The sequence below is a fragment of the Otolemur garnettii genome, unplaced genomic scaffold, assembly GCF_000181295.1.
Source record: "Otolemur garnettii isolate 467f Iridium unplaced genomic scaffold, OtoGar3 scaffold00023, whole genome shotgun sequence".
NCBI lineage: Eukaryota > Metazoa > Chordata > Mammalia > Primates > Galagidae > Otolemur > Otolemur garnettii.
This window is the reverse complement of record NW_003852418.1, coordinates 1,736,506-1,750,527: the sequence shown is the minus strand read 5'-3', so window position 1 is coordinate 1,750,527 and position 14,022 is coordinate 1,736,506. Positions and strand designations below refer to the sequence as shown.

Genomic DNA, 14,022 nt, shown 5'->3' with positions numbered 1-14,022 from the left:
ATAACAAGAGCTAACAATTATTGAGCACTTCCTGTGTGCCAAGTACTGAGCTCAGCAATTTACATTTGTCATCCAGATGGAAGGCATTCTCAGCACACACTCTGGAGCCCTACAGCCTGGGTGCAGATCTGGGCATCATTCTTGCTAGCTGTGCAAGCTCAGTCAAGACACTTGCTTCTTTGTGCCTCAGTTTTTTCATCTGTAAAATGGGGATGATGTTAATCCTACCTTTCAGGGGGTGTTAGGAGAATAATCGCAGTGAGCTATGTCAGTGGTTGGTGTGTGGTAGGAAGGTGAACCCTTTGCTCTGGCAGCTGTAATTATTTTATTAATACTGCAGGTTCCTACTCCAGATGTTCACCTGTAAGTGTCACATGCCCCTTCTTTACTCCTACTGAGCCTTGCAGAGCAGGGTTAGCAGAGGTTTCTACCTTCCTTGATTCCTAGACTTTTGTCTAGTTGTGTGTGTGTATGGGTATGCAGGGAGGTGTGCATGTGTGCAGAGATGGTGGGTGGGGCTAGGGGGGTGAGGAGGCTGGAGTGAACTCCAGTGATAGCCTGGGATCCTTCTCTGTCAGGACAACTATCTCCCCTTATCATTGTGACCTTCCTTCTTTCTCTCCCTCTGCCCCTACTCCAAGACCCCATTTCTCCCCTAAACTCAAGTGCAAAAAGAAGAAGGGAGGAGCTGGCCCACCAGCCCTGTAGGCCTTTCTCGGTCTTGGCAACTAGGACCCATGATCTCTGGCCAACCTCCAGCAATGCCTTCCCCCGGACCAAGGAGTCCATGGGGTCAGTGGGGTATGTCCACTGGAGCCCACATTTCCCCCTCTGGGCCATACTCTACTGTCCACATGGCTCTGGGATTGCTTGCAGGGCCTGACCAGGCTGTCCCTGGATCCAGCTTCCCAAGGGTGGCCATGCAATTAACGAGCAAGGGCACCTCTAGGCCAGAGGTTTGTGGGGCAAGTGGACAAACGTGAAGCCAGCTTGTGTCACGGTGCTGATGAGGCTGGGGCTGGGGGGGGGGGAGGAGGGCCTACAAAGGGGAGATACAGGCTGGCCCTGGTCCCTCTAGCCCACTCTCACCCCAGCAAGGTCTGCCTCCCTCCCAAACATGAGCCAAAGTCACATCCTCCAATGCTCACTGTGGATACTACCTCCATACTGGTTCATGCAACTGAGCAGGGCTGAGGTGGTTTCCTCATTGCTTTGCCTCTGATGGGGCAGCAAACTAGAAGTGAGCGGGGAAGGGTGGGAGAAGACACAGGTAGGCAAGATGTGGGACATCCAGGAGGCCTCAGGAGCAGCAGGTGGGGCAGCTCCTCCCTCACTAGGCCCAGCTGCTGGACCACAGCCCCCACTACACCCTGGACAGAGTCCCTGTGTGAAGGGGAGGCTGTGGCCTATGTCCATCAAAGTGTGACATCTCCAGCAGACCTGCCTTGATGCACTGCTGACAGGGGAGAAGTGGGACAGGACCCACTTCTGGGTCCTGTAAGGGCTAGATCCTTTGCAGCTCCACTGTCCAGCAGGGAGCCATTGGCTACATCTGGACTCTGGTGGCTATATGAATTTATATTAATAAACATTCAGAATTCAGTTTCTCTCATCGCATCTTGCCTTTTGGCTAAGACCAAGTGTAGAATTCAGTTTCTCAGTCACTCTGTGCTCAATTTCAAGTGTTCGTAGCCACATGTGGCTACCACATAGGAAATGGCAGAAATAGAACATTTCCACCTTCACAGGAAGTTCTACTGAATAGTGTTGTTTGGGGGCAGCGTAAATGGAAATTATCTCACCACAAATTGCTAATACCTTTCCATGGCTCCCCACTGCTTGGGGAATATGGTATATAAGGTCTATGATCCCTGCCTGCAGCCCACTATCTTGCACCATTCTAGGGGCACCATTCACATTGTGGTTTATGTGATTGGAAGCCTCTGGAGCTGCGCAGTGCACAATTTACTCCGCTGTACACAGTGATCCCACATGCCTACCTCTCCAGTCTCACTTCTTAAACCACAAACACTTTCTGAAACAGTCTTTCATTAGATTCAGGGTCACCACACTTCCTCTGGCCTTCTAAGCCTCTGCATAGCCTGTTCCCATTGCCTGGAAGACCCAATCATCCATCCATTTAGCCATCAACCACTATGCAAGCATCCAAACATGTAGGCACACATCCATCTATCATCATCTATCCATCCATCCTCCACAGTGCATGCATCCACCCAGGCATCTATCCACCACAATCACCATCCAACCATCCTCCACCAGACATGCACAAATCCACCTGCATCCACATACCCATCCATCCATCCATTGTATGCATCTGCCCATCCACCATCATCCATCCATTCATCCATTCATCCTCCACCATGCATGCATGCATTCACCATCATCCATCCATCCATCTCCATCATATATGTATCCATCCATCTATCAACCTATCCATCCATCCATCCATCAACCCATCCATCCATCCACTATCATTTATCCATCTTTGCAGCCATCCATCTATCTACCATCATCCACACACTCATCTCTAATAGACATGCATGCACATGCACCTACCTTGCTCTTCATCCTTTAGGTCTCAGCTCAAATTCTCTAGACTCCCTGTATTTTGCAAACCTATAGCTCCTCTACATTTGTCATAGCCTTATAACTAGACAATTACATAATGGTTTGGGTAATTATGGGCTTTGGGTCTGTCTGCCCACTGGGTGCTAATCCCCAAGATGGCAAGACCATGACCTGATATTTAGAGCTCTATCCCTAAGGTCTGGCACACAGTAAATCCTTAAGAACTTCTCCAGGACTTTGTCCTAACTGGCAGTGCCCTGGTTCAGTCCAAGAACACAGCCTGTCTATCTCTGGGCAAAGGGGACCCCCTCCAACACTGGCTCCATAAGACTCATGTCTGTACCGCAGCCCTGCTCACAGGTGTCTCCTACAGGGCTGCAACTGATTATGCAAACCCTCTGATTACCAAGGTCCGCCTGACCTAAGGCCAATGGGGGTGCCCTGAGCCTGACAGATGGCCTTGGGAAGAAGAGAAATGGTCACTAAGTCCCTGTTTGAGGTAGGTTTCCTGGAAAGTTCTGCTCACACGAGGCAAGGGTTCAAGTCCCCTGGGTGGGAGGGAGAATAAGCTTTTGGTCCAAGAGACGCTCTATGAGGCAGAAAACAAACATCAGCTGCCAAAAGCAGTGTTTGTGCACAGTAATTATCGTGGTGCTCTCTGTGCTGTGCAAGAGCCCAAGCCATGTAATTACCCCGATGTTGGGCAGTTATTTTCAGCCCAAGAGGTGGGACAAGTCATCCACATCTTCAAGAGGACCTTAATATTCATGAGCCAAGGCCTCCTCAGCAGAGCTACTTCCTCTGTAGCTAGGAGCCCAGTGCCTGGCTCTGCACCTCGCTTGCTGGAGCAAAGTCCTGGCTACCCAGTGCATGACCAAGCTTCCTGCCTCTGGGGTTCAACAAGAAAAATGACTCTTACCTCAATAATACCTTCTAGGCTGGGAGCGGTGGCTCAAGCCTGTAATCCTAGCACTATGGGAGGCCGAGGTGGGGGGATTGCTTGAACTCAGGAGTTCGAGACTAGCCTGAGTAAGAGTGAGACGCCATCCGTACTAAAAATAGAAAAACTAGACTTGGCACCTGTGGCTCAAGAGGCTAAGGCGCCAGCCACATACACCTAAGGTGGTGGGTTCGAATCCAGCCTGGGCCCGCCAAAAACAATAATGACGGCTGCAACCAAAAAATAGCTGGGCACTGTGGCGGGCACCTGTGGTCCCAGCTACTTGGGAGGCTGAGGCAGGAGACTCACTTGAGCCCAGGAGTTGGAGGTTGCTGTGAGCTGTGATGCCACCGCACTCTACCCAGGGGGATAGCTTGAGGCTTTGTCAAAAAAAAAAAAAAAAGAAAAGAAAAGAAAAGAAAAGGAAAACTAGTCAAGCCTTGTAGTGGGCACTTGTAGTCCTAGCTACTAGGGAGGCTGAGGCAGGAGGATCACTTGAGCCCAAGAGTTTGAGATTGCCGTGAGTTATGATGCTGTGGCACTCTACCCAGGGTAACAGAGTAAAACTCTGTCTCAAAAAAAAAAAGAAAGAAAGAAAAAAGAAAAATCAACATCCTTCTTACTATGCCTTTCATTTGTACCCAGGGCAACTCAGAATCCCTTTATTTCATGAGTTCACATATGTAACCATCCTCCTTATCTAGAAGAGACAGAGCACCAGGAAGGTGAAGTTCACAGTCACTCATGGCCAAAAGAAGGGACAGAGACTTGGCCCCAGGCCTCTCTGATTTCAACCCCAGGCTGTTGACCAGAGGACTGTTCCACTCTGCCCCGAGGCCAAAAATGAGAACCAGCATTTCTGGAGCCCTAATGTATGTCCAGACGTGTGCTGAGAGCTGGTGTGGGGAAGAAGAAGGGGATGGGAAAATGGACAGCAGTGCAGTGACCTCTGCTTCTGAGACCATCTATGCATCAGAGAACCTCAAGACTTAGCCCAAACCTCTTTGTGCACACAGAAGGGCTCAAGGATCTGCAAATAGGACAGAAGAAACATGGCTGCCCTGGTTAGATCTTCCAGGGCAATTTTCGATGTAAAATCCCCTCACCCAGTGCGAAAAGCGCTCTTAGGCTCCAGACTGCTCTTAGAATGAAGTTCAAAATCTTTCCATGACTTTTATTGGGATTGGCAAATACGGCCTGTGGGCCCAATCAGGCAGGCAGCCTGTTTCTGTAAATAAAGTTTTATTGGAAAACATCCACACTTACTCATTTACATATTGCCTATGGCTGCTTTCACTTTGCAACAGCAGATTTGAGTAGTTACAACAGAGACTGCATGGCCCACACATCCTAAAATATTTACTATCTGGCCCTTTGCAGACAAGGTTTGCAGACCCCTGGTCTTCAAGGTCCATATGGTGTGGTCCTGCCTTCAGGGCTACTTCCTTGCAGAATTCTAAGGCAAAACACAAGATGCTTGCATAACAGTGCCTTGCTCTGTTCTCATCATAGTCTATGTGAACTGGGTGCCCTAGAATTGTGCAGTGTGCAGCTTGCTCAGCTGTGCCCAGAGGTCCGGTCTCCCTAGCTTCCCAGGCTCATCTTTTGCTCCCTGCGCACCTTGTACAATAGAGGAAGCTAGCTTGGGGTCTAAGGTGTCAACTCGAGCTCAGGGAACACAAAGACAAGAGGAAGGATTGCTCTCCCTGTGGCCAAGAGTGTCCACCGCTTCTCCCAGTTACCCACACTCAGGCTGCTCCCCGCCCACAAAGCCCCAAGTCCCAGGCCTGCCCATCAGTTTGTTAGAGTGACCCATCTATTCCCACGCATTTGTTTAGTGGTGGCTTTAGACAAGTTATTTCCCTTCTCTGTGTCTTCATCTGTAAACCAGGGATCACCACAGTGCTCTCTCGTGGGGTCACTGCGAAGATTAAATGAGATAATGCCCTAGTGCTACTACTATCATTTATTTTAAAAATAAAAATGGAAAACAACCCCTGAGCTCTTGCCTGTGTCCCACCTTGTTCTGGGTGCTGGGGACATTAACCACTGATGTCTTGAATCTCTCAAGAACTCTCAAAGTGGTTGTAAAAGACAGAGGCCGTGTCCCTCCAGGGAGCTCTAAGCATGTGCTGGTTCATAGACCACCCTGAGGCCATGGTCAGTGCCCCACCACCCCCTACACAGGCAGGACCCACATGAGATAGCAAAGCAGCAGCCCCGCCCTCCCCACTCATGTACCCTGCTCCTGGCACCGACCCGCCGCTCCGCCCACACCTCCCTGGCAATCTGGCTGGAATCTGGGCCAAGCAGGGCCATCTGCTCCCCTCCATCTCCAGCTGTAGCAAGTGAGGCTGAGTCGGCCCATCTCGGCAGGAAGCGGGTGGCGGCTGCCTTTGCAGGGAGAAATCACTGCTGACAAGCTTGTGTTTTCTTTGGCATCTGATCCACTCTGTCCCACAGAGCAAACTGCCTGCCCTCAAGATAGTCAGTGACATGTGACCACAAGTGTGGCTCTGGCTCTTGCCCTGGGGCCTCAGAAACAGCAAGACAGGGGTATCTGCCTATTGGAGGTGGATTTGGGGCAATCTCCACCCCCCACCGACCCTTCCAGGGTACCTGGAAGCTGAGCTGCTGCCAGCGTCCCCATAACTTGCAGTCCTGTTTGGGGGTACATACCCACCCGCCCAGCCCTTGCTTCCCACCTTTCCTCCCTTCCTGGCCAGCGCCCAGCAACGAGGCTTCATCCTCCCACTTCCTCCATGGCCCTGCCTCCTCCCCAACCCCACCTTGCCCTGCAATCCCACCTTCCTCCCTGAATTGTTCATAGATTCAGTCACACTAGCTTCTTTCATTTCCTGAAACAAAACAAAAAGTGAGCTCCTCGCCTCCAGGCCTTTGCACATTCAGTTTCCTATGCCTGCAGCCCTCTTTCTTTCCATGCTTGGACCAGCAAACTCCTCTTCATCCTTCAGATTCCACACAAAATATCACCTCTTCTGGGAGGCCTTCCCAGATTACTCCAATCTCAATCAAGTTTCCTAAACTATTCTCTCCAAAGTACCCTGTGTGTCTACATTTGTACTTTGCAGCAGCATCTACTTCCTATTTTCTTTTTTTTTTGAGAAAGAATCTCACTCTGTCACCCTGGGTTGAGGGTGGTGGCTTCATAGCTCACAGCAACCTCAAACTCTTGGGCTCGAGAGATCCTCTTCCATCAGCCTCTCAAGTAGCTGGGACTACAGGCACCCACCACAACGTCTGGCTATTTTTCTTAGAGACAGGATCTTGCTCTTGCTCAGGTTGGACTCAAACTCCTGAGCTCAAGCAGTCCATCTGCCTCGGCCTCCCAGACTGCTAGGATTATAGGCATGAGCCACAGTGCCCAGCCACAGCAGTACCTATTCTAAAACTTGTTCCTGAGGTTGCAGGACTGTTTTAGGTGTACTCCTGCAGACACAGGGTACCACAAGAAGTGTGACTTGGGCCAAATGATTATGGCTTATTATTAGCAATGATTATGGCTTTTGGACAGAAATGAGTTAGAAGCCAGGGGCAGAGGAACAAGCTTGTAATCCCAGTGACTTGGGAGGCTAAGGCAGGAGCATCACTTGAGCCCAGAAGTTCAAGATCAGCCTAGGGTCAACATAATGTGACCCTCTGAGACAAAAAGCCAGAAATGAGCAAATGCCCTTCCCTGAGCCTCCCTCATCAATATAGCCAGACCTGGAGGCTGATGTAGGAGTGCTTCACCTCCACCCCCAAACTGTCCCCTGTCCAGGCCACTCATGGGCACCCCTCATGTCCCTCCCATCCAGGATTCCATTCCTCATTCTCTCTGCCCTGTGTCTCAGTGGTTCTTTCTACAACCCAGCACTAACTATGTGCCGGGCCCCGCGTTAAGCACTTTACATCCATCAAGTCAACTAGTGCTCACCATCTAGTTATGAGGATTAATGAGCTGCTATTATTAACTAACTACCTGCTCTTATTGCCCCCAATTTATGGATGAGAAAACTGAGGCTCAGATTCGAACATGGGAAACAATTTGCCCAAGGGCTCATGGCTGGGTAGAGCAGAGCTGGGATTTTAATCCAGGCCTAGCCAGCTCCAAACACCGAACACTTAATCACTTTGCTAAAATGGTGCCAAACAAGGACCCAGGGAAGGAAACTTGGGCAGCAGAGAGATGTGCAGGATGGATACGGGTAGTTACAAGAAGACAGTCACAGGCTGGCAAAAGCCTAAAAGAAAGATCGAGCACATTGCCAGTAAGGTTCAGGGTTCCAGAACATCACATGTAAAGAGGACAGAAATCACCAACAGCTGGGCAGCCTTGTTACTAATATTATATTTGTCATTGTCATGAGGTCACTGAGGCACCGAGGTTGTCATTGTCATGAGGTCACTGAGGCACCGAGGGTAGCTCTTAGCCCGAGGTCATGTAGCAGACAGGTGGCAGCTCCGAGCCTGGGCTGGCTTCTCGGTTGATCTTCCTGCTGCTACTCTGTTGTAGGCTGACCCCACTCCACCCCTGATTCCAAGCACCCTGGTGGTCTTGCACCATCCACCACATTCCATCCACTGGGATTCCCCTCCTTCCTGGGAGACCCTGCCCACACTGATGCATTCCCCTATTCTCAAGGTGCTGTTGGAGCTGTAGAGGGCCCAGCCCTCTGCTCTGACAACCCCAGGAGGGCCAGCATGCTCAGAAGTAGCCCCTCTACTCTCCCCCAAGTCAAAGTTGTCCTGTGTCCTCAATGCACTGTGCTTCCAAAATCACTCCCCCGAGCAAGTTCAACCTTTCCACCCACCACTGCTCCTCCCTGGAGCAGAAATAGCCAGAAATAGCTGTTTCCAGGGAAGCCCAGCCGCCTGGGGCTGGGGGTGGAGACGCCATCAAGTCTCATGGTGGCTTCTGCAGTGGCTGGTGCAGCCTGCCCCTCTGCCAGGCAGTCACCCAGGATCCCGGGTGATGACTCAGCCATGGTGGAGGGTGGGACAGGAGGACGTGGGCGTCCCTCAAAGTCACACCCCCAGGCCCAGACCCAGGCCCCAGAAACCAGCCTCTCTGTTCCGCAGAGGCCCATTCAAGAAGCAGAGGGAGGTTGGACAGTACCAAGAGGCAGTGAAGGCACCCTGCAGGTGGGCATATAAAATGGTGTGGCACTGTGGGAAACAGCCTGGCAGTTCCTCAAGAAGTTAAACGTGGAATTACCACACGACCCAGCCATTCCACTCCGAGGTACATACTCGAGAGGGATGAACACATGCGGCCACACAACAGTGTGTCTACGAATGCTATCAGCATCAGTTCACCATAACCCCAAGTGTCCGTCAACCAATGACAAACACAATTCCATTCAATAGAACAGTATCCCACCATACAAAGAAGTGACGTCCTGCTGCACGCCACAACATGGATGGACTTTGAAAACATCATAGTCTGTACAATAAAATAGGACAATCACAAAAGGATTGTGCTCATCATTCCATTGATAGGAAACATCTGGAACAGGCAAGTCCATGGGAACAGAGAGCAAATTAGTGACTGCCAGGGGCTCGGGTGTGAGGGGCGTAGGGAGGGGCTGCTAACGGGGACCAGGTCTCCTCTGAAGAGGAGGAAAGGCTCTGGAATTTGACTGCGCTAATGGTGGTGCTAAAGACCACAGAATTGCACTCTTTAAAGGGGGTGAATTTTATGGCTTGTGAATTACATCTCAATATGAGGTCAGCTCAGTGTTCATCTCACCATCTCTGTACCCCAGAATGTGAGGATGGTGCCCAGCACACAGTAGGTGATCATTACATATGAAAAGAGGAAGGAAGGGAGGAAGCCATTGCCCACGCAGGCCTCTGGGTTCTATGTCACCTGCCTCCGCCCACCTCTCCCAGCATCGTCCCTTCTAAACACAGGAATCCCTTGCAGTGCTCCCCATGCACCACCCTCTCGAATCTCCAAGTCTTCTCCTGAGCTGTTCCTTTGACCTGTCTTCCTCTGTCTTCACTTCTGGTTAATTCTTGCTTCTTAGCCTCCAGGTCCCAACTTAAATGTCACTTCCTAGGAAGCCTACCCTAGGCTGGGCCAGGTACCTATCCTCATGCCTTTTCCTGCACCCCCCACCCCCCAACAACACGTACCACTAGGATGTAGTTGTATTTGGATTTTTGTGTGTCTTTACTAGACTATAAACTCTTGCTTCTGTAATGCAGCTCAGGGTTCCAGACAATATGTGATGACAATGGGAATGAATGGAGCCCAATGGCCTGTAACCCAAGCCTCAGAACTGGCCAGAGTGTGTGCTCCTGGGTCACCCTATGTTTCTTCCTTTGGACAATGCTCCCAGCCTGGACCACAGACTTTTCCATCTCAGAGAAAATCTTCATTCCTCAGGTGTACAGAGGCCTGTTTCTCTCTTAGCATCTCTGATGCTCTCAGCATCACCAGGACAAGATAGCCCAGGGGACCCCAGGCAAGTAGCTATAATCTTTTCCTTTCCTGAACCTCCACAGCCAGGGCGTGTATCTGCGCTGGACAGAGAAGCTGACAGAGATTCGCATCAGCCACCCAGATGCCTGAGTGTGACTTCTGTCTGGTGTTGGGGGTGGGCAGCAATAGCGATGCAGACCCATTATGATGGGAGCTCCATGCAGGCAAATTTTGTTTGTTTCATCTTGGACATGTAGCACCTAGAGTAAGCATGCAATAAATGTTTGTTGCCTGAATAAACAAATTTAAAATTTCTTTCTTCTAAAAAATAAAATAAAAATAAAGAGACCAGGGAATCTGATGTGCAAAGTAAGCCTGCAGTTAATCCTTTCAAAAAATGCATTGTCGAAGTGGCTCACACCTATAATCCTAGTGCTCTGGGAGGCCGAGGCAGGTAGACTGTTTGAGTGAGGAGTTTGAGACCAGCCTGAGCAAGAGCGAGCCCCTGTCTCTACTAAGTATAGAAAAATTAGCCAGGTATGGTAGTATGCACCTGTAGTCCCAGCTACTTGGGAGGCTGAGGCAAGAGGATCACTTGAGCCCAAGAGTTTAAGGTTGTTGTGAGCTGTGATGCCATAGCACTCTACCCAGGGTGACCCAGTGAGACTTCATCTACAGAAAAGAAATAAGGAAGGAAGGAAGGGAGGGAGAGAGAGAGAGAAAGACAAAGAGAGAAAGAAGGAAGGAAGGAAGGGAGGGAGGGAAGGAGGGAGGGAAAAAAAAGAAAAGAATTAAAGATGCATTGTCTATCTGAGATGTGGGGGTGGGAGGCAGGGTGGGGAGCCATGTTCTAAGGCATGAGTGGCCAGTTGTGTATTTGATTTCCTCAAAAGGAGAACTGCATTTAACTCAACTCATATGGAGAACATGTGGGTCTGTAAAGTTTCACCACCAAAGTTGCAAAGACGGGCTTGGCGCCTATGGCTCAACCGGCTAAGGCGCCAGCCACGTACACCTAAGGTGGCGGGTTCGAATCCCCAGCCCGGACCCGCCAAACATCAATGACGGCTGCAACCAAAAAGTAGCCGGGCGTTGTGGCGGGCGCCTGTGGTCCCAGCTACTTGGGAGGCTGAGGCAGGAGACTCGCTTGAGCCCAGGGGTTGGAGGTTGCTGTGAGCTGTAATGCCACGGCACTCTACCCAGGGGGACAGCTTGAGGCTCTGTCTCAAAAAAAAAAAAACAAAAAAAAAACAAAGTTGCAAAGATGGTACCTGTGCACACTTCCCCCCTCCTCTCCCTCTCTCCTTCCCCTCCTTCTATTCTCAGCCTCCCTGATAAGTACCCTGCCCCCTACAGCGCTTAATAATCTCAGGCACTCAAGGCAAAGGTACTGCCTGTCCCAAAACATGATTCTGGCACTTCCCGGTTCCATTCATGAACACATCAGACCCCAGCTGCCTCGGCTCCCTGCTCTTCACTGCTTCCACCTCCAGAATTCTCCCAGCACTCCCTCTGCAGCTGCACTGCAGGCCCAGGGACCGGGCCTCTCTTCTACCCCAAGAGCCTGCCCTGTTTGAACGTAAGCAGGCTGCCCGGGAACTCTCCAAGGTATCTCTGAGAGCAGTCTTACCTCAATTTCCCAAATGCCCCTTGCTCCTCTCTCCAATCCCCACCTCTCTCACTCTCTACTATTTTTTAAAATAGCCCAATTATTTTATATCTCCAGGCAAATAGTAATAAATGCCATCCCAGCCCTCCAGGTAGGAGACGCATACACATAAACACTGGAATGGCTTCATAGCCACTTTAATAACATCCAGCATTCATTGGCTATTTTGCAAGTGTGATGCTCTGTGCTAGGATCCCCAGGATCCCTCAATCCCCACAACAACCCTAGGACTTAGGTGTTATTATTGGCTCATTCAACAGAGAACTGGCATTACTTGGCCAAGCTTATTTATAAGCATTGAGACTCAATTCTAGTCTGGTTGATTCCATGCGTAACAGGTGTTGCAGGCATAACTAGTGCCAAGAGACCCTCACTCAAGTGCAGCCAAGAATAAAATCCATTCCTATCAATATTTCGGCAGAGGAAACACATCACCTATGAAGGAGAAAGTTCCTCAGCTCCTACCTGTCTACTTTGAGTCTTCCTTCTGTCTCTTCCCTGGTCTGGCCCTGCTGTCCTGTAATCACTCCGCCTGTCCCCCTGGCTTTCATTTTGGTCCTTCCTAAAGATGCTGTGTTTTGCTTCTCTGCCTCAGCACAGGGTTTCACAAGACTTGAACAAATCCCACTCCAGGCTTCCACCTGTCTGACTTGGGAAATTAAATAAGATTTCTGAAAATGTTAAAGGTAACCACATGAGAAGTTGAAATGAGTACTTGTATCTTCCATACTGTCAGCGGAAAAGATAAATAAACACAGTATTTATGAAAGTCCCCAAATGAAGAGCGTAACAAAGAAACATAAGCGCCCCAAGTCATGAAAGGAAGATGACCAAAACCCAAACCTGTAGCATCGTAAGAGTAAATTAAATCATGTATCCTCCCCGTAAGGCAGTAAAGATTCCATTGCCAAAAAAAAGAGCAAAATTCAACTGTGTACTGCTTATAAGAGATATGTCCCAAACAAAATAACAGGGAAACTAAAAATAAGGAAATGTTCAAATATAAAACAGGCAATTGCAAACACAAAGGAAGTGGGGGTGGCAACTTACTACGATGCAGAATGGAATTCTAGGCAAATAAGGAGGTAATCCACTTTAGGTTGATCAAAAAAAAAAAAAGATGCTTCACAATGAAATCAAAAACAGAGAGCTCAGTAGCTGCCTGGGACAAGTGGCGCGGGTGGGAGAATGGAGGCATGTCGGTAAGGAAACCTTACGAATTGCATAATCAGCAAAGGGAAAACTGTTAGTAGAGGGATCAGAAGCACAATTTTCCTAGGGATCCTCAGCCCACAGACAGACTAAAGAAAAGATCAGAAGGCTGGACAAAGATTGACGGACAGGGATGTTCACAGCAGCACGACTTACCTGTGTGTATATACATGGTTTATAAATAAGAAATCCTAGTGGCAACCCAAATGTCTAAACAACTGGAGATTGAGTTGGTAAATTATGCAACATCCAGATAATGGAATAGTCTGCAGCTGAGGACTCTTTGAGGACCCGAAAAAATGCTAGATATATAACCCGGAATAGAAAAACCAGGAATCAAAACTATACATTCAATGCAATCTCAGCTGGGAAGGAAAAATAGATGCCTCACATCCATGCACTTTTTATTGGCAAGAAAAAACTAAGACATTAATTGTGGTTACCAGTGAACTTTACTTTACGTTTGCCAGTCTTTTCCAAGCATTTTTAAATTGGCATGTGCTACCTTTTGCATCAGAATTTTCATATTCGCTAAAAAAAAATCCTCCACAGAATGATAGCTCAGTGGTAAGAACTGTATTTCTGCTAAAAGTTCCTAGTATAGAAATGAAGGCTGAAGCCGGCTGACTGCATGAAAAAAGTACTCCAACTCCCATGTTGGATAGTAAGTTAAATAGCATTGATAATAAAAACCATTTTGTTTGTAGAGTTCAGGGGTAAACTAGGCCAAATCTGGCCCACTACTTAATTTTGTACTGCCTCCAAATTATGAATGGTTCCTTTTATTTTTAACAGTTGGGGAAAAAAGAATCAAAGAATAATAATATTTTGTGATACATGAACATTATATGAAAGTCAAACATCAGTGTCCAAAAATTAATTGGAACCCATGTTCCTTTGCTATGCGTTGTCTATAGTGGCTTTTTGGCTCAAAGAGCACAGCTGAGTAGTTAGACAGAGACCATATGGTCCACGTAGCCTAAAATATTTCTTATCTGTCCCTTTACAGAATAACTTTCCTGATCCTTGGGGTGGTGCTTTTCTGCTAACAAAATATGTTCAAAACCACAGTCTCATTTCACTGTAAAAGTCTCACAGTCATGGGCAGGAGAGGAAGAAACAAATGGTAAGTCCAAGGTGAGCCCTGGGATGGTGGCCAGGCTGGGGCACGGATAGATCAGT

General features: G+C 48.9%; 1 protein-coding gene across 2 annotated transcripts in view; it reads right to left on the bottom strand.

Moving 5' to 3' along the window:
* PPP1R16B (protein phosphatase 1 regulatory subunit 16B) overlaps positions 1 to 14,022 on the bottom strand; it is a 107,790-nt gene that overhangs the window by 24,256 nt on the left and 69,512 nt on the right. The gene's annotated exons all lie outside the window — the stretch shown is intronic.